Here is a 20,625-nt window from a genome sequence, read left to right on the forward strand (position 1 = left end):
TTTACATGGAAGCTTCAACATGTACGTGAGAAAACAATAGAAACACATGGCATACCAATGGTGCAAAATTTGCAACAATGGGGAAGAGAGTGGGGAAGGAGAGATAATATAAATTCATGTCAATGCAAAAGTAATACAGATATAAAAGATTGGTATTGATATAAATAATATTATCTAACTAGAACAAAACAAGTAACTAAGCACCTAAAATAATTCAAGAGAAGATGCAACAGTTAAATAAGAAAATCAACACCAAAGAAAAAATAATAAATTTAGAAAAGAAAATAAAAAATATTCACAAAATTAAAATGCAATGAATGAAATATGCAATTAAATTAAGTAAAATAAAATGACAGATAAGAAGAATGAGAAGGGAAATAAAGAAAGAAGAAGTAAGTAAGAAAGGAGGGAGGAAAAATTAGGATTGGGGAAGAAAAGATAAGATATTTGGCAAATTAGGATAAGCTGTTCGGCGCAAGTGATGCGGACGCGTGAGTGACGTGGTCGCGTGACTTGTGCTTAAATTAATCGATGCAGTCGCGTCGGTCACGCGGTCGCGTGACCCGTTTTATGCTACTGGCGCGAGGGCAGCCTCGCACTCGCACAACTCTTTGTTCAAAACTTAGCATTGCCAAAATCCAGGGTGACGCGGTTGCGTGGTTGACGCAATCGCGTGAGTTGCCATCATTGGGATATGACGCGGACGCGTGAGCCATGCGTCCGCGTGGTAAGAATTGTGCGTTCAGCACCAGTCCAGCACCACTCTAGCATAACTTTTGGTCAAGCACCCTTTTCACGTCGATATTCAGGTCACGCAGCCGCGTGGGTGACGCGGTCGCATGGGAGGCCAATGTTTCCCATTTGACGTGGACGCGTCAGCGACGCGGTCGCGTGAGGTGATTTGTGCCAGGGGCACGCCTCCAGCCACACTCTCGCGTGACTCTCTGTTCAATTTTCTTTTCTTCACAACGCACTGGTGACGCGGGCGCGTTGGCGACGCTGTCGCGTCGCGTGCGATTTGTTTTTTGTATGCATGAAAAATGCAAAATGCAATGCTGAAAACAAATAAAACTAAATAAAAATAAAAAAGGAACGATCATACCACGGTGGGTTGTCTCCCACCTAGCACTTTTAGTTAAAGTCCTTAAGTTGGACATTTGATGAGCTTCCTATTATGGTGGCTTATGCTTGAATTCATCCAGGAATCTCCACCAATGTTTGTAATTCCAATGGCATCCGGGATCCTAAATCTTGTTTCTACACCCGTCTTCAAGTTGATTATCATTATTCCATCCGGGTGGTTCAGCCTTAGAATTCTCATTGAAGCGTCCAAAAAACTTTCCAGACCCATTCAATTGAGCTTTATACCAACCTTTGCGTTTAAACTTAAAGCTTCCAACCATAATGAACCTTGCAGGATAATTCTTACCACTGGCCATCTTCCTCTTACTCTTAATGCCACAAAGAGCTCTAAGTTGACCATCCGTCTCCGGTAGCCCATATTCAAGTGGGATTAGAAAGCTAAGGGATATGAATTTTACCCACTTGAATGATGTGAAGGATGATGGCAACTTAGGGGGAGGGGTCTCCAATAACTTTGGCAAGGTGATTTCAAGCTCCACTCCCTTGTGCTCTTTGACAATTTCCACCTCTTTGCAAACTTCTTTAATTTCAACCTCTTCCTCTTGGTAGCTTTCTTCCAATTCAATCTCTTCTTCATTACTTACCAAAGGCATGGGAGGTAGTGCTTTTTCTTCTTTAATTTCCATCTCTTGACCAACCTCTTCCATGTCTTCAACCATGATATGCCTTGGAGGTTGTACACCGTCCTCAGCATCAATTTCAATTGCCTTGGAAGGAGTTTCCATAACCTGACTTTCCCATGGAGGGTCAGCTTCTCCTAAGTCTGCAACCACTTCTTCCTCTTCAATAATTATAGCTTCCTCCACTTGTTCCAGCACAAAGTCATGCTCCGTACTGTTCACTGGATTTTCTAATATCTCCTTCATGCTACGTTTTTCATTAGATTGTCCACATGAAGCCATGGGGGTTTCTTGAGTGTCCGAACGTCGGGAAGATAATTGATTTATTTCTTGATTCAATTGGTGAAGGGTTGCAAGAAATTGATCCACTATTTCCTTGTGACGATCCTGTGATTCTTGTTGCGCTTGGATATCATAAGTAGGATCATAAGGCTCTTGGATTTATGGATATGGATATGGTGCATATGGAGGTGGTGGTTCTTGGGAGTAATTGGGTTGGAATTGGGGTGGTTCTATATATGGTTCATATGGTTCATAAGGTGGTTGGTATGGTGGATGTGGGTTAGGATCATATGAAGGTGAATGGTGGTAGTTGGCTTGTGAGTGTGGTGGTTCAAAGTTGTGTTGAGGAGGTTCATAGACATATGATGGGGGTCCATCATATCTACCATCTTGGTATGCCCATTGGAATGGCTCTTGACTATAGTAATTTGGTGGATGTTGGTTGTCACGGAAGGGTCCACCATAACTATTGTCTTGGTATGCATCGTGGAATGGTCTTTGTCTGTGGTATTGTGGAAGGTGTTGTTGCTGGAAGGGTTGATCAAATCCTCGTGGCTCCCTCCATCTCTGATTGTTTTGACCTTGATGCATGTTCCTGTTATAATTTCCATTCCTTGCAACAACATTGGAACCAAACTCAAAGCGAGAGGGGTGAGAACTCATAGTTAGTTAATAAAAATTTAAAAACAAAAATAAAAGAAAATTTGAAATTCAAATTTTTGAATTTGAAATTTTAAAATTTGAATTTTTAAATTTTGAAAATTGAATTTTTAAAATTGAAAATTGAAAATTGATTTTTTTAAAATAAGATAGCATAAGATAAAAATTTTTAAAATAAAAATCTAAATTTTTTTTTTCGGAAAAATCAATTTAAAAGTAAATATTTACAATAACCAATACGTTTGTAATTCCCCGGCAACGGCGCCGTTTTGAAGAACTGAAGATTAATGGTTTAGAAGTTATAGTAAACTCTCGTTGCAAGTATAGTTACTAAACCAAGCAATCAACCTTTCTTACAAAAGTTTTGGTTGTCACAAGTAACAAACCCCTTTAAAATTGATAACCGAGTATTTAAACCTCGGGTCGTCTTCTCAAGGAATTGCAGGGAGGTATGTTCTTATTATTGGTTATGAGTTTTGTAAATTGGGGTTTTGAAAGTAAGGGACAAGTAATTTAAATGACAAGTAAAATAAATAAATAACTATAAAATAAACTCTTGGCAAGGTATTAGAACTGGAAGTCATATCCTAGTTATCCTTATCAATTGTGATGAGAATTGGATTTTTCTCCCACTTTGTTAACCTCTAACTACGATGGTAAGTTAAGTGGATGAATTAATTATGATTCCTCAAGTCCTAGTCTCTCCTTGGGAAAAGTTAGAGTTATTGGATCTCAAATTAATTCTTGAAGAATTCCAATTTTCAGTCAACAATGAGTTTGATAACTCAAGTGTCTTCAATGACTCAATCAAATCCAAGAGGGAAAAAATCTAAATTATTTATATAAATAAAGGAAAGCAATCATAATTCTGAAATACCTCAAGTTATACTAATAAAGATATCAAATGTAACATGGAAGAGTTCATAAATTGAAAAATAAATAAAAGAAAAATTGAACCTGATAAAAAGAAACAATCTTGAAAGCAAAGAAATCCTAAATCCTAATCCTAAGAGAGAGGAGAGAACCTCTCTCTCTAAAAACTACATCTAAATCCTAAAATTATGTAATGTGAGCTTGATTATGAATGGGTGCATTCCCCCACTTTATAGCCTCTAATCTATGTGATCTGGGCTGAAAACGGGGTCAAAAATAGCCCAGAAATCACCCCCAGTATTTTCTGATACGTACTGGTCGCGGGAAAGTGACGCGGAGGCGTCATCCACGCGTTCGCGCGGATTGAAGTTCGCAGATGCGACGCGAGCGCGTCATTCACGCGTTCGCGTCGCTTAACTTCGGGGCAGCTATGGCAAATTATATATCAAATCGAAGCCCCAGACATTAGCTTTCCAACGCAACTGGAACCGCATCATTTGGACATCTGTAGCTCATGTTATGACTGTTTGAGTACAGAGAGGTCAGGCTGGACAGCTTTAGCAGTTCCTTCAGTTTCTTGTATTCCTTCCACTTTTGCATGCTTTCTTTCCATCCTCCAAGCCATTCCTGTCCTGTAATCTCTGAAAACGCTTAACACACATATCAAGGCATCTAATTGTAATAAGAGAGGATTAAAGTTAGTAATTTAAAGCTCAAAGAAGCATGTTTTCAATCATAGCACAAAATTAGGAAGGAAAATATAAAACATGCGATTAGTATGAATAAGTGGGTAAAGAATTGATAAAAACCACTCAATTAAGCACAAGATAAACCATAAAATAGTGGTTTATCAGCTAGCGTCAATGAAAACAAGAGTCAACTAACTACCCAAGAATTACCACTAAATGTCGGACATTATGACTCTAGTATCCTAGGAACTCAAACCACAAGCCAAGGTGGGAAAATCTACTCAAAATCTAGAGTTGGCATTTTCACAAACACCTTGTGTGCATAAAAGTGAAACAAGGGAAATTGCAAAGTAAAATGGAAAACTATAACCAACTATCAACAAAACCAAACATAAACAAGCAATCAAACATAAAGGAAGCATGAAATATAAAATTCATTGATCAAAATTTCAAGAAACACAAAATTGCAATATGAACAAAGTAAAATCAAAGGTAAAAGTGAAAGTGAAAAAAAAGTAAAAGTGCTTGAATTAAAGAGGAAATTGAGAGTACTTACAATTGAAAAAGTAAAATTAAAGGTCAAAGCTTGCTATAAAATGCTACAATGGAAATGAAAATTAAATCCTAAGAGAGAAATGCTACACTACACAACTCCTACTCCTAATTTCTATGAAAACTATCTAAGTGAGGCCCCCCCAATGCTTCCCCCCTTCATATGTGATGAACTCTCCTTCATATAGCACACCTCAACAACATTCCAGCCTTCCAAAATGGGCCAAGAGGCCTCCAAATTTGCACAGCACGTGTTTCATTCATGAAATCACGTGCAGGGACCTGTGCGGACGCACAGACATGTGCGTCCGCAAACGCGGCCGAAAATTGACCTGTGCGTACGCACAGGTGCGTGCGTACGTACACATGGAAATTCTTGCCTGTGCGCGCGCACGCAGGGCTGTGCGCACGCACACTTCACTGTGTGTGCTTTTCCTTGTTTTCTTCATGTTTTCTCCCTTGTACAGGCTTTCTTCCACTTTTGGCTATCCATTCTTGCCTCCAAGGCCTGAATCACTCACAAACCATATCACGGCATCGAATGGCATAAAAGTGGAATTAAAATTCACTAATCTACGCATTAAAACACATGTTTTCACATTTAGAACCAAATTAGGGATCAAACACCAAAGTATGCTATTTTAGTGCTTAAGTGTGAGTTCATGTGCTAGAATCCATCCAAATCAAGACTAAATACATAGGAAAATATGGACTCATCAACAAGCAATCAATCTAAATTGGTGTGGGCAGGGAGAAAAGTAGGAGAAAAAGGACAACAACAATGAAGAGGAACTACAAGGTGGTAATGTTCCTTTTTCCTCTTACTTAGTTCCAATACATTCAATTGCATGATTGTCTTCTATTTTCTTTGTATGTATGTGTGAGTGCTCCTTATGAATAAGCATAGTTTGATGCTTGAGCTGTAATATGCTGCCATGACATCATGATTGCCATCTTGAATTTTGTGAGTCCAAAGCAATTTATTTTCATGATCATAAACAACCAAGGTCCTTAAAGAAGAACCTAGCATGGGCATATAAGTATTGAGAAGCAAGCATGACTATTCACTACAAGAAAATAGAACATTTGTAACAAAAACTTTGTAACAAATTTAAAATTGTTACAAAAAATTATTTTTTGTAACAAAAATTAGTAATTGTTACATAATAATAATATTTTGTAATAACAATACAATTTGTTACAAAATGTTTTGATATTTTGTAACGATTTGGTTTTTTTGTTACAAATTATATTGACTTTTGTAACGAACGAGTGTTTTGTTACAAAAATTTATAAAATTTTGTAATAAAAGATGAAGTTGTTGCAAAAGTTCAAAATATTTTATAACAAAATATCCATTTGTTTCAAAAACTCCAATTATTTTGTAACAAAAAATTAATTTGTCACAAAATTCAATATTGTTTGTAACAAATTATTTGTTTGTCACAAAAAAAACAAGAATTTTGTAACTAAAAAAATTTATTTTAAAATGTTAAAATCTTTAAGATAATTTTATTTTGTTTCAAAAATTTTATTTTTTAAAATATTATTTGTATTAATTAATTATTTTTTATAAAAAATTAAAGATTAAATGATTAATTTTTAAAAAATGATATATATTATTTTATATTTTTTATAAAATTTATATATAATTTTTACTAATATTTAAGTCTTAAATGTTGGCTAAAAATTAATTTTTTTAAATTAAAAAAATTCATTGTTAAACATAAATAAAAATAGTTTAAATTTAAAAATAAAAATAAATATAAAGAGTAAAAACTCTAATTCTAACTCTCACCTTCACTCTTTATTCTGCTATTCGTCGCCCTTGTCCACTCTCATTGTCTCTACGGCTCCACCTCTCACACTCAAAGTCGCCCTCCTTCTCTAATTTAAAATAAATTTATAACAAATATTATTTTTTGTTTTATTACATCTCTAATATTTAATATATTTTTATACTTAAATAAATTTTTGAAAAACTCACGTAAGAGCAAAATATAAGACTCTAGTTTTTTCCGTCCCTCTACTAATCTTAAACCCACCATAACCCAACACTCATCGTTAAGCCGGCAAAACCTCCGATTGTTAGAAAATAAATAATAAATTATTTGTAATTTATTATAATTGTTCAAGGCTTTATTTTCAAAAAGACATTTACTAAAAAGTAATTAAATTAAAGTGATGAGATTTTGAGTTTAAAATTAATTAAAACTCATATCATTTTAATAAATATTTAGATATTTTTTATTTAAAATTTTAGTAATTTAATTACTCCTAATTTTATTAAAAATACTTATTTTATACCTTAATTTTATTAAAATTCACAAATAAAAACCTAACTAACCCTCACCCTTGCCCTTTTTTTCCCAGCCGCCCCACACACACACTCAGACCCTAAACCGTACACACACACGGAACTGAAAGAAAAGGAAAGAAAAGGAAAGAGGGGGGAGATTGAGGGGGGAAGAAGGAGAAGGAAGGAGAGGGGGAAAAGGGGAGACAGCGGCGGTGGATGTCACTGCCACCGTCGCTGCTGTCTTGTTGCTAGCAGGAGAGTTATAACGCGAGGGGAGAGAGAGACGAGCTCGCGAGGGAGTAGCGTCACCGCCACTAGAGGGGAGCCTGGCTGTCCTCGTCACTGCCAGCTCCGTCGCCGTCGTCACCAATGGAGCTACGCGAAGCCGTCGTCGCCGTTGTCACCATCGATGCTTCTCCTTGTCATTTGTGGGTTGTCAACTCTTCTGCTTCTGCTGCCATGCCGTTGTTTGCCCCTCCGGACGTTGCTGCTTTTGAATCGTGTCCTATTACTCGAATATGCTGCAAGAAGCTATCAGAAAGTGGCATTGATGAGAAGAAGCACAAACCCTCCACCAGCAATACCACTGCCTCTAAATCCAAGGATAGAATGGAAGATTACAATTTTGCTATGAAGAGGATGATGAGGAATCCTTATGAGTATCACCACGATCTGGGTTAGTTTCCTCTTTTTTTCCTATATGTTAGTTATAACTGCCAACTGTTTGATATAATGATGGGTTTCCTTTGTTAATTACTTGCATTTTCTATAAGGTACTAGAAGGAATAGTTAGTGCTGTATTAATTTGTGTCTATTATATAAAATGCATAGCACAGTAATATGATTGCTGCTGCTGATGCAACCTGTGATTAATTTATTTCAGGTATGAATTACACACTTATAATTGACAATCTCATTGTGGGATCCCAACCACAGAAACCTGAAGACATCGATCACCTCAAGAAGGAAGAGGGTGTGACATACATTCTGAATTGCAGCAAGATAATGATGTAGAATATTGGGGAATAGACTTGAAGTCAATAACAAGGAGGTGTCACGAACTCGATGTTCAACATATGAGGAGGCCGGTAAGTAAGAAAGCTGCAAGCCTGCATTTCAGTCAATTTTGTTGAGAAAATAGACTCAATAGTGCCTGCTTTTTGGGGTAAATAATTTGATTACAGTGTTAAGATCTGAACTTCTGATTCTAAAGTTAATTGTTTATGGTTTCAGTCTTTGAATTCATTTAATGTTATCATAGTTTCAATTGGTGTAATATGTTGTTGGAAATGACATAAATACCTTTCGAATAGTTACTTGTGTTTATAGTGATTGCATTGTGTGTGCATTTGTTGTTGAATAATTTCTCACATTAAGTTGTTATTGCTGCTCTATACTTGCTGTTGGTTGCTGCTGATTTTTCCCCCACATTGCTTGCTTGTTGAATGATTTTTAAATTCAATGAGAAAGGAAATGCTACTGAGTTATTGTTGTTTGTGTTGGAATAGATGATGGTTGCTGAACTGAGATTGGTTTTACTGATAAATCTGTTGCTGAAATCGTTTAGTTTGGCTTGATTGATTTTCTGTTGAATTAATGGATAAACTGCTGTGCCCTTGCTGCTTGCAAGTGTAATGGTTATTGACTTCAATCAATAGAATGCTGCCTGAATCCATTATCTTTGTTCATTTTACTATTTTAGGTGCTGTATGATAGGCCATTGATTGCTGTTCTGCTGAGTGCTGCTTTGCTTCTTGCTGGTTGGATTGGTTTTAATTGTTTCCTCATGTTTTCTTACTGGAATTGGCTTGTTTACTTGCTTCCTATGAATTCATTATGATTTTTTGTGTTTTTAACTGGCAAAGAATTCATATGGAATTTGAATTGATTGATTGAAATTGTTGAATAGACAAATTTACTGCTGAAATGCTGCCGGAATTTATCTTAATCTGTTTTCAATATTCATCTTTGATTCAATTAATTGATTGAGTTGGTATTTAATTGCTTTTGGTTTTCAACTGTTGCTAAGCTCAATTGATTGATTATCTGGCTAAGTACTTCACTGTTTTGGTTGTTGGAAGCTGGAAGCTTCAGGTTTTTTTATTTACTATTTGGTTGTTGTCCTATTTGGTTGCTCAATTAAACTGCATTGTGTTGTTTGCCATTTTTTTCATACTAAATTACTCCTATGCATTGAATAGTTCAAGTGAATTTTCAAATTGACCACGAACTTGAAATTCTTTTAAAAGAAGAGCCTCTTTTGCATGCTCTCACAAGGTTGAAGATTTCTTTTTACTTCTGTGGCTAATTTGATTTATTTTATTCATGCCTAACTTACCTTAAGTCACATAAGGCATGAATTTTTCAAGTCTTGTCTCAACCTTGTGACTTTTATGCTTCATTGGAATTTGGTGTTTGAATGTTCTTTGGCTTACATGTTTCTTTATGTTTCGAACTTAGTCAACACCAAATTGTTTTAATTTATGCCACTTACTTGTGATTGATATTTACTTGATTATGTACTCTACACATACATGTGTATCACTTATTTTGGCATTTTGAATTGTTGAGAAGTGAATACAAACTTGCTTGTTTTGAAAATTTAGAAACTTTTTTAACTTAAGGAATTTTTGACTATGCACCTAACTTTTTGTTTCGGTTTTTCTTATTTACAGGAGTGCTGAAATGGTGACCACATGCTACTTTGAGAGCTCAAGAATATTTTGATTCATAGAGACACTAATCTATGTTAGAACTTTTAACTTTTGGTTGAACTTGTGCAAGACATATAACTTGTAGAACTAATCAATGTACTCACTAATGTTATTTTGTTTTAAAATAATTTTAGCTAAATGAGGCATGCTTAAATTATGTATGTTTTTACATATTATATAAATGTAGACTTGCTTAGTAAAATAGTTAATATATTAGTTAATTAAAAAAATAATTTAGTAAATTATGCATGCAATTTGTATTAAAAAAATAATTATTTTACTTTTGTAACTAAAGAAAAAATGTTACAAAATTAAGTTATATTTTGTAACAAAATTTTATGATAGGAAAAAATAGATTGTCACCAAAAAAACCTTGAAGATTAAAATTGTTACCACTTTTGTAACAACTTCTGGTTTTTTGTATCAGAAAAATTTGTTACAAAATATTACTTTGAATTGTAACAGTTCCGTTTTTTGTTACAAAAACTTTTTGTAACGGGACATACTGCAACGGTTCCTTTTTTTGTTACAAAATCCTTTTGTTTCAAAATTTCAATTTTTTGTAACAATTTTTTTTGTTACAAATATTACTTTTTCTTGTAGTGATTGTTGCTCAATTGCATTTTGAATTTGTAAATTAAAGTTTTCATCTAGGACATTTTATGAAATTTTTGAAATCATGAAAGCCTTGAAAAAGCAAATGCAATTAAGGCAATAAAATGAAAAGTGAAAGATTGAGAAAGCTGAAGGCTCTGAGTACCAATGACAATTCAATTGTTAACTACTTGTGGTGTTTATGTATCAAGCCAAAAGCTTGAAAACAAAATACTTAGAGTCAAGGTTAGGCTCAAGTGCAAAAGCACTCCCTCAAAGCTCAAGGCTCTGAGCATCAATGATTAGAGAGTCAAGAAGATAAGAAACAAAATGAGCTAAAAGAGTCCTCTAATTAAATGCTTGTGGTGCTTATGTATCAAGTGATAATACATGAAAACAAAGCATTTAGAGTCGTAGCTTTGCTTGTAACTAATGGTGCAAAGCACCCGAAAAGAATAAGCCATAAACAGAATGAAAAGCTTGTTAAAGGAAGAAACTTAAGGAAAACGATTTCATAAAATGAGCTAGATAGAGGCATCAATTATGTGAATCCCTTTTGTGATTGTTGCATGCATAGAAAAGTAGCTAACCATGAACATTACACTGCTATTCTTCTTACCTTGGATTGTCAAACCTTATTGCATGATTCTCTTCTTCCTTCGGGACAAGCAAAATTTAAGTTTGGTGTTGTGATGCCAGGGTATCATAGCCCATTTTTCTATGATTTTTCACTAGATTTTAATTCGTTTTCATACAAATCTTGTTGATAAAGGAGCAAAAGCATGAAAAATCTCTGCATTAAGAAAATCTCAAGCATAGGTGAATTTTTTTTAATATACAGGATAAATATGATGAAAAAGATCACACTAAGTGAAGTTATGATTTTGAGCATTATTAGCACACTTAGTATAGTAAAGATTTTCCTGTATATTACTTTGATACACTTATTTGTTTGATGATAGGCAAAGTAGATGCAGAGAAGCAGAGGAAAGCAAGGTTGGAGAGCAAACGTTGCTGGCAACGTTGGAGTAAACATTGGCAATGAACCAACGCTGTATGAAAAAAATGAAGAAGCAACGTTGGAGGAAACGTTGGAGATCCAACGATACCCCCAACGTGCGCAAAAAGAAGCCTGGAAAATTTGGCATCCATGCGTATGCGTCACCCACGCATACGCGTGAGAAGGGAAAAATGCCGAGCCACGCGTATGCGTCACGCACGCCTACGCGTGAGAAGTTAAGAATTGACAAGGCACACGTGCGCGTCGCCTAAGCGCATGCGTGGGTAGAATGTTGGCCCAGCAACGTTGTCTCCAACGCTCATCTTAACGTTAAAAAACCAAGGGTCACACGTACGCGTGACCATGAAAACGTTGGAGGGTATATTTGCATGCCAACGTTGATGTAAACGCTGAAGAAAGGCCTGGGAGCAGAATTTTAACGCTGCAACATCACTAAAGGCCCCAATTACACCCTTGGATCATTCAAGCAAGCTAAGCCCATCAACATCACTCAATCCAAGGCACAAGAAACATCTAAACTAGGAATTTTAATTCAATTGTAATTTGCTCTTTCATTTTAGTTTGTAAGCCTATATATAGGCAGTTGCTAGATTGGAGAAATCATTATGGATTGGAGGGGAGTCCAGAGTCATGCATTCACATCCCCTGACACACACCGTTCATACACTCTTTTTCCTTTTCTTCTCTTTTCCTCCTTAGCAGTAGTTTACTTTTAAGTTGTAAGTTTCATTATGAATTCTGAAGTTTTCATTCCTGTTTGAATTCTAATTCTTCTTTATTAAGTTTATGCATTTTCTTTCTTCTCTGTTTGAGTAGAGCAATGAACTAAACTAACTCTTTTCATTGGGTTAGAGAGTTCTATTATTATTTGATGGATCTATTGTAATTTTCACTCTTCTTCCTCTGTCTTTTCTCTTGATCTTGCTAGAAAGCTTTCGATCCTCATTCAATTGAACAATTGTCTAGACGGAGAAATTGTTCATAATTGGGTTTCCTCTGATCCTTGAGAGAGGGATGAAGAAATCATGCTAGAAATGCTTTCTCATATTGGATTAGGTTGGGGGTTTGATGGATATTGTGACATTTAATCCTACCAATACTTTTATCTATGAATGTGTTTGGTATAATCAGTGACCAAACTTCATCTCTTCCCATGAGCAATTAAATCAAGACATTGGGAAATTGTTCAAGCTGAGAGAGATTGGTGAGCCAAGACATTGGGATCCAATCACTTAAGATTGCAAAGAAGATCAATGAATGCATTGATTGAGGAAGAGATGAGGATGAACTTCATCCAGAGAATTGCAATATCTCTTGATCCCAATGTTCATTTTATTTTTAGTTCTTACATTTACTTACTATCATTTATTTTCTGCACTTTATATTTATGTCAATTTACTTTTCTATACTTCTTTGCACTTTCCTTTTCGGTTATTTACACTTCCTGCTGCTTATCACTCGAATATGCTCGTCTCACTAAGAAAATCAATCAACCATTGATTGCTTAATCCGTTAATCCTCGTGGGATCGACCTCACTCTTTAGTGAGTTTTATTACTTGATACGACCCGGTGCACTTGCCAGTAGTTATTGCGTGGAACTTATTTTTCGCATATCAAGTTTATGGCGCCGTTGACGGGGATTAATTGTGATTAACAAACTACCAGTTGGTTGGTTACCTAGATTAGACATTTTTCTTTCTGTTCATTTAATTTCTTTTATTCTTTATTTTCTATGCCCTTTGACTGTTTATGTTAATGCCTCACCAAGAAGCCCCGGTTTGTGACACCTTGATGGTGTATTTTGAAAAAAAAAACAAATTTCTCCAAAACACCCAAATCTAACCGGCAAATGCACCGGGTCGCATCAAGTAATAATAACTCACGGGAGTGAGGTCGATCCCACAGGGATTGAAGGATTGAGCAATTTTAGTTTAGTGGTTGATTTAGTCAAGTGAATCAAGATTTGGTTGAGAGATTTGTGATTTGCAGAATTTAAATTGCATAGAAAGTAAAGGAAATGGGTGAATTGCATGAAATTAAAGAGAACTGGAATTTAAAGTGCTGAATCTTAAAGAGCAAGAAATTAAATGGCAGAAACTTAGAACGCAAGAAATGTAAATTGCAAAATCTTAAAGTGCAAGAAATGTAAATGGCTTGAATTGTAAAGGGAATTGGGAGTTGGATTTGCAGGAATTAAACAAGGAAAAGTAAATTGCAACAAACAGAGAAATAGAAGATGTCTTGAATCAAACCGGATCTTAAACAGAAAAGTAAATGAGCATGGAAAGCAGTAAACAGAGGATGTAAAATTGGAATTCAGATCTCAGGACCCAAGAGACTAGAAAACCAAGTCTAGATCTCAATGCCTTCCTAGATCCAACAAGAACAATTGCAAAGGAAATTGTAAATTGCAAAGAAAGTAGATGAAGAAGCAAGTAACCGAAATTGAAATTCAATTAAACAGAAAATTAAACAAGATCCCAAGGTGTGATTGAAACAGAATTTCTTCAATTCTCCACCCAAAATCCAAGACAAGAAAAATAAAGAGTGCTGGGCAAGAACAAGGAAGAAGAGAGATCAATTCTCCTCCCAAATTCTCTTGAATTAAAACAACAATGCTAAGAAAAATAAAAGTAAGCTCTCAGCAAAATTTAAAAGAAAGCTATTCTGAAAAACTAAAAGGGAAGCTCCCCGAAAAACTTGAATTCTATCCTATTTATACACTTTCTTCAAATGATCTTCAAGCCTTGAGTTGGGCCTTTGCTCTTGGTGGAATTGGGTTGAGAGAGGCCTTGGTTGATTGCTCTTGGAGTTTGGAGAGGAACCAAAGTGAACCAATTGAACCGGGTTGAAGTTTTGCAAAAGTTTGAGTAAAAGTTTGAGTAAAAGTTTGAGGCTAACTTTTACTCTAACTTTTACTATCAGCCTCCATGCTTTGCTGCTATCCACGTTGGGGCAAAAGTTAGGGGTCTAACTTTTGCTCCAACGTTGGCCTCCTTATGTGTACTTATGGCGCCAACGTTAGCCCAAAAGTTAGAGGCTAACATTGGCGCAAACTTTTGCTCCCCTTTTGTATTGTTCATGTGCCAACGTTAGCCCAAAAGTTAGAGGCTAACGTTGGCGCAAACTTTTGGTGCCCAGGGGGTGTTTTTCTCATGCCAACGTTAGCCACAAAGTTAGGGGCTAACGTTGGCGCAAACTTTTGGTGCCCAGGGAGTAACTTTCATGTGCCAACGTTAGCCCAAAAGTTAGGGGCTAACGTTGGGGCTAACTTTTCACCCAAAAGTTTGTGCAAAAGTTTGAGGCTAACTTTTTGCTTCCTGCTTTTTGCTTCCTGGTTCATTTTCACTTATTCCATTGTCCTCTCTTTACTCCTAGCCATTCCTTCTTGCTTCAACCTTTCTCCAAGCTTTCTTCACCTATCATTAATCAACCAAACACATCAAAGCTATGCTTAAAATCATGAGATATTCATTTTATCATAATATGTGACAATTATAGCATAAAACCTCATGAAATAGCATGAATTCATACATGGTTGATTCAATCAAAGGAAGCATGAAAATCTACCCAAATTAGCTTACTTGTAGCTCAAGAAAGTGCACAATTCAAGTCAAAACAAAAGAAAAAGACTAGTGAAACTAGGCTAAGATGACTTGTCATCACACCTCTGGCTCCTGGTGATTGTGTTATTAACACATAGAATAGTTTTTTTTACTTAGCTTTCTTTCAAATAAAATTGGCATATGGTTACATTCTAAGTTTTGTGTTGCCCTGCAACAATCTATTTTCAATCTTTTTGGATACCTGCATCAATTCTAAGAGGAAGTGTCACACTAAGTTTGGTGTGCCACTTATTTTTTTATGCAAGGTATCCAGCAACATCACTTGTTTGTTTAACCATAATGCCTTTGCTTCTTAGGCCTGTAGTGTTATCTTTAATTTTTGCTTGCTTAACCACATACATCATTCACATTTCATTGTGTAAGACAGTTATGACTTATCATAGACCCCATCACCACTATTTTATTTGCTGCTTGAAGACAAGCAATCAATCTAAATTGGTGTGAGATGGGAGAAAAGTAGGAGAAAAAGGACAACAACAATGAAGATGAACTACAAGGTGGTAAAGTTCCTTTTTCCTCTTACTTAGTTCCAATACATTCAATTGGATGATTGTCTTCTATTTTCTTTGTATGTATGTGTGAGTGCTCCTTATGAATAAGCATAGTTTGATGCTTGAACTGTAATATGCTGCCATGACATCATGATTGCCATCTTGAATTTTGTGAGTCCAAAGCAATTTAGTTTCATGATCATAAACAACCAAGTCCTTAAAGAAGAACCTAGCATGGGCATATAAGTATTGGGAAGCAAGCATGACTATTGTTGCTCAATTGCATTTTGAATTTGTAAATTGAAGTTTTCATCTAGGACATTTTATAAAATTTTTGAAATCATGAAAGCCTTTAAAAAGCAAATACAATTAAGGCAATAAAAAGAAAAGGGAAAGAATGAGAAAGCTGAAGGCTCTGAGTACCAATGACAATTCAATTGTTAAGTACTTGTGGTGTTTATGTATCGAGCAAAAAGCTTGAAAACAAAACACTTAGAGTCAACGTTAGGCTCAAGTGCAAAGGCACTCCCTCAAAGCTCAAGCTCTGAGCATCAATGATTAGAGAGTCATGAAGATAAGAAACAAAATGAGCTAAAAGAGTCCTCTAATTAAATGCTTGTGGTGCTTATGTCTCAAGTGGTAATTGATAAACCACTATTTTATGGTTTATCTTGTGCTCAATTGAGTGGATTTTATCAACTCTTTACCCACTTATTCATACTATTTGCATGAGTTTACATTCTCCTTCCTAATTTTATGCTATGATTAAAAATGTGCTTCTTTGGCCTTATATTTGCTAATATTAATCCTCTCTTATTACCATTAGATGCATTGATATGTGTGTTAAGTGATTTCAGAGATTACAGGGTAGGAATGGCTCAGAGGATGGAAAGGAAGCATGCAAAAGTGGAAGGAATACAAGAAGTTGGAGAAATTGCTAAGCTGTCCAGCCTGACCCTCTCGCACTAAAACAGTCATAACTTGAGCTACATAGGTCCAAATGATGCAGTTCCAGTTGCGTTGGAAAGCTAACATTCAGAACTTCGATTTGATATATAATATGCCATAGTTGCTCTGATGATAGGTGATGCGACCGCGTGCTCCATGCGGACGCGTCGCAGTGACGAAAAACCAGCGTGGCAGATTTCTTCTCCGGCGATTTCTGGGCTATTTTTGACCCAGTTTTCAGCCCAGAACACACAGATTAGAGGCTATAAAATGGAGGAATGCATCCATTCATAAACAAGCTTTCATAATTCACTTTTCATAGTTTTAGATGTAGTTTTTAGAGAGAGAGGTTCTTTCCTCTCTCTTAGGATTATGATTTAGGATTTCTCTTAGTTTTAGGAGTGACTCTCAATCCCAAGTTCAATGTTCTTCAATTTATATTTCTCTTCTACTTTTAGATACTCTAATACTTTTATTTGTTAATTACTTATGTTGCCCATTTGATTCATAAATCTTTCATGTTAGATTGGATTGCTTTTATTAATATAATTTGAGGTATTTCAGACTTATGATTGCTCTCTTTAATTTATTAATGCTCTTTGTTTATCCAAATTATTTTCATTCAAGTAGACTTTTTTCCCTTTTGGCTTTGGTTGAGTCATTGGAGACACTTGAGTTATCAAACTCATTGTTGATTGAAAATTGGATTCCTTCATTTCATTAATTCAAGTTCCAATAACTCTAGCCTTTCCCAAGGAAAGACTAGGACCTGAGGAATAAAAATTAATTCATCCACTTAACTTACCTTCATAGTTAGAGGTTAACAAAGTGGGAGAAAAATCCAATTCTCATTACAATTGATAAGGATAACCAGGATAGGACTTCCAGTTCTCATACCTTGCCAAGAGTTTATTTTACAGTTATTTATTTATTTTTATTGCTTTGAAAATATACCCGTGCCCATTGCCCAAACTCCAGAACCCCAATTTACAAACTCATAACCAATAATAAGAACATACCTCCCTGCAATTCCTTGAGAAGACGACCCGAGGTTTAAATACTCGGTTATAAATTTTAAAAGGGGTTTGTTACTTGTGACAACCAAAACGTTTGTATGAAAGGACTTTTGAAGGTTTAGAAACTATACTTGCAACGAGAATTTATCCGCAAATTTCTAGACCACGCAAAAGTTCTCTCATCAAAATGGCGCCGTTGTCGGGGAATTGCAAACGTGTGCCTTATTATTGGTTATTGTAAATATTTGCTTTTTGCTTGTTTATTTATTTTTATTTTTGTTTTTATTTTTACTTTTTCATAAATTAAGAGGTTATCGATTTTTATTTAGTTATTAAAAATTTTTTCAAAAATTTGTTCTTCGTGTTCATCTTGACCTTCAAGTTGTTCTTAGTTGTTTTCTTCGTTTTGATCTAAAAATTTTAAGTTTGGTGTCATTTTATCGTTTTTCTCTTTATTTTAATTGGATTTTCAAATTTTCCTTTTAACAAAAAAAAATTCAGATTTTTATTTTAAAATTTTTATCTTATCTTATCTTATTTCAAAAATCAAATTTCAAAATTCAAATTTAAAAAAAAATTTCAAAATTCAAATTTAAAAACTCAAAATTCAAAATTTAATTTTTCAAATTAAAAAATTTTAATTTCAATAACCTTTTAATTTAAATTTATTTTTATCTTCGTTTTGAATTTTTATTAGCTACCATGAGTTCTCACCCCTCTCGCTTTGAGTTTGGTTCTAAATCTGTTGAAAGGAGTGGAAGCTATAATAGGAATATGCATCAAGGTCTAAGCAATCAAAGATGGATGGAGCCAAGAGGATTTGATCAACCCTTTAGGCAACAACACCCTCCAAGATATCATGGGCAAGGACCACTCTACAATGCATACCAAGCTGATAGATATGGTGGACCCCCTTGTAATTACCAACAAGCCCCACCCTGTGCTTATGAACCACCTCCCCAACATACCTTTGAACCACCAAACTCACAAGCCCCTTTACACCATTTACCTCCATATGACCCTAACCCACATCCACCATACCAACCACCCTATGAACCGAATGAGCCATACATAGATCTACCCCAACCTCCATTGGATAACAATACACTCATCTCTAACATCATTGGTCTCACCTCTACACTCCAAAATCTTATATCCCGCATGAACCAACCCTCTACCTCCAATATTCAACCCTCAAACTCTAGTGCACTTCCTTTTCAACCACATAATGATCTTTTCATCCCATCACCACCCTCCATGGAAGAACACCCACATCCATCAATCCAAGAGCAAGATGATCCCAATTATGCTATTGATATGGAACAGGAAAGAAGGAATCATCTTCGCGAATCCATACTTCATAAAGAGCTAGAGGAGGTCCTAAAGGTGAAGGTAGTAAAGACCCTTGAAGTCGAAGGAGTGGTTGAAGAATTAGTGAAGGAAGTCATCAAGGAGGAGTCTGATTTCGTCTTAGAGCAAGGGGATGCCCAAAATGTGGAGATAGGAAAGACCCTTTAAGATGAAAGAATAGTTGAAAGGAGTTGTGATGGAAAGAAAATCATCAAGGATGAGTACGATTTTATATTAAAACTACTGGACAAAGCAGTAATTATTAAAGAGGAAAAAGTGGTTGAAGACTTGCGAGATGCTGAACCTCCATGGGAAAGTGAAGACATAGAGCCTCCTTCAAAGACGTTTGAAATTGATGTTGAGGAGGGTGTACAACCTCCAAGGCATATCATGGCTAAAGACATTGAAGAGGTTGATCAAGAGATGGAGATTAAAGAAGAAGAAGAAGTTTGCAAAGAGGTGGAACTTGTCAAAGAGCACAAGGGAGTGGAGCTTGAAATCACCTTGCCAAAGTTATTGGAGACCCCTCTCCCTAAGTTCCCATCATCCTTCACAACATTCAAGTGGGTAAAATTCATATCCCTTAGCTTTCTAATTCCACTTGAATATGGGCTACTGGAGACGGATGGTCAACTTAGAGCTCTTTGTGGCATTAAGAGTAAGAGGAAGATGGTCAGTGGTAAGAATTGTCCTGCAAGGTTCATTATGGTTGGAAGCCTTAAGTTTAAACGCAAAGGTTGGTGTAGAGCTCAATTGAATGGGTCTAGGAAGCTGTTTGGTAGCTGCAGTGAGAATTAAAATTACTTATCACCCGGCTGGAAAAATACAAATCCCAACAAAAATGGGTGTAAAAGCAAGATTTGAGATCCTGGAATCTGCTCTGACATTTGTCACCCCGGGAGCCTAAGAATATGTTTGAAGCTTCTTAAGGGCTTTACGTGCCTAGTTTGGGATCCCGGAGGCTACTGGAATTCCAAACATTGGTGGAGATTCCTGGATGAGTTCAAGCACAAGCCACCATAACATGAAGCTCATCAAATGTCCAACTTAAGGACTCTAACTAAAAGTGCTAGGTGGGAGACAACCCACCATGGTATGATCGTTCCTTTTTCATTTTTATTTAGTTTTGTTTGTTTTCAAGTTTTATTTTATTTTATTATATTAAACCTGGAGTTTTGTATCACATTCATATTAACACTGCATTCTGCATTTTTTTTCAGATTTAAAAAAAAAAGGAGAGCACGCACGCGACGCGGCAGCGTCGCTGACGCGTCCGCGTCACCAGTGCAATGGGAAGAAAAGAAAACAAATGGAAAGTCACGCGAGAGAGTGGCTGGAGGCACGCCTTTAGCATAATTTGACCCCACGCGATCGCGTCGCTGACGTGTCCGCGTCATGTGGGAACTTTGGCCTCCCACGCGACCGCGTCACCCACGCGACCGCGTGCCCAGGATTTCGACGTCAAAGTGGTGCACACCCGAAAGTTGTGCTAGAGTGGTGCTGGACTGGCGTTGGACGCGCAGTCCCTCTCACGCGATCGCGTGCCCCACGCGACCGCATCATATCCGAATATTGGTCAACCACGCGATCGCGTCCCCCACGTGACCACGTCACCCTAAAATTTGGCAATATGAGCTTCAAACAGAAAGTTACGCGACCGCGCGGCTGCCCTCGCGCTAATGGCACAGATCAATCCACGCGACCGCGTGGATGACGCGTCCGTGTCATTTCATAGAAGTGCTATCC

Source organism: Arachis hypogaea, chromosome 15 (assembly GCF_003086295.3).
Source record: "Arachis hypogaea cultivar Tifrunner chromosome 15, arahy.Tifrunner.gnm2.J5K5, whole genome shotgun sequence".
Classification (NCBI taxonomy): domain Eukaryota; kingdom Viridiplantae; phylum Streptophyta; class Magnoliopsida; order Fabales; family Fabaceae; genus Arachis; species Arachis hypogaea.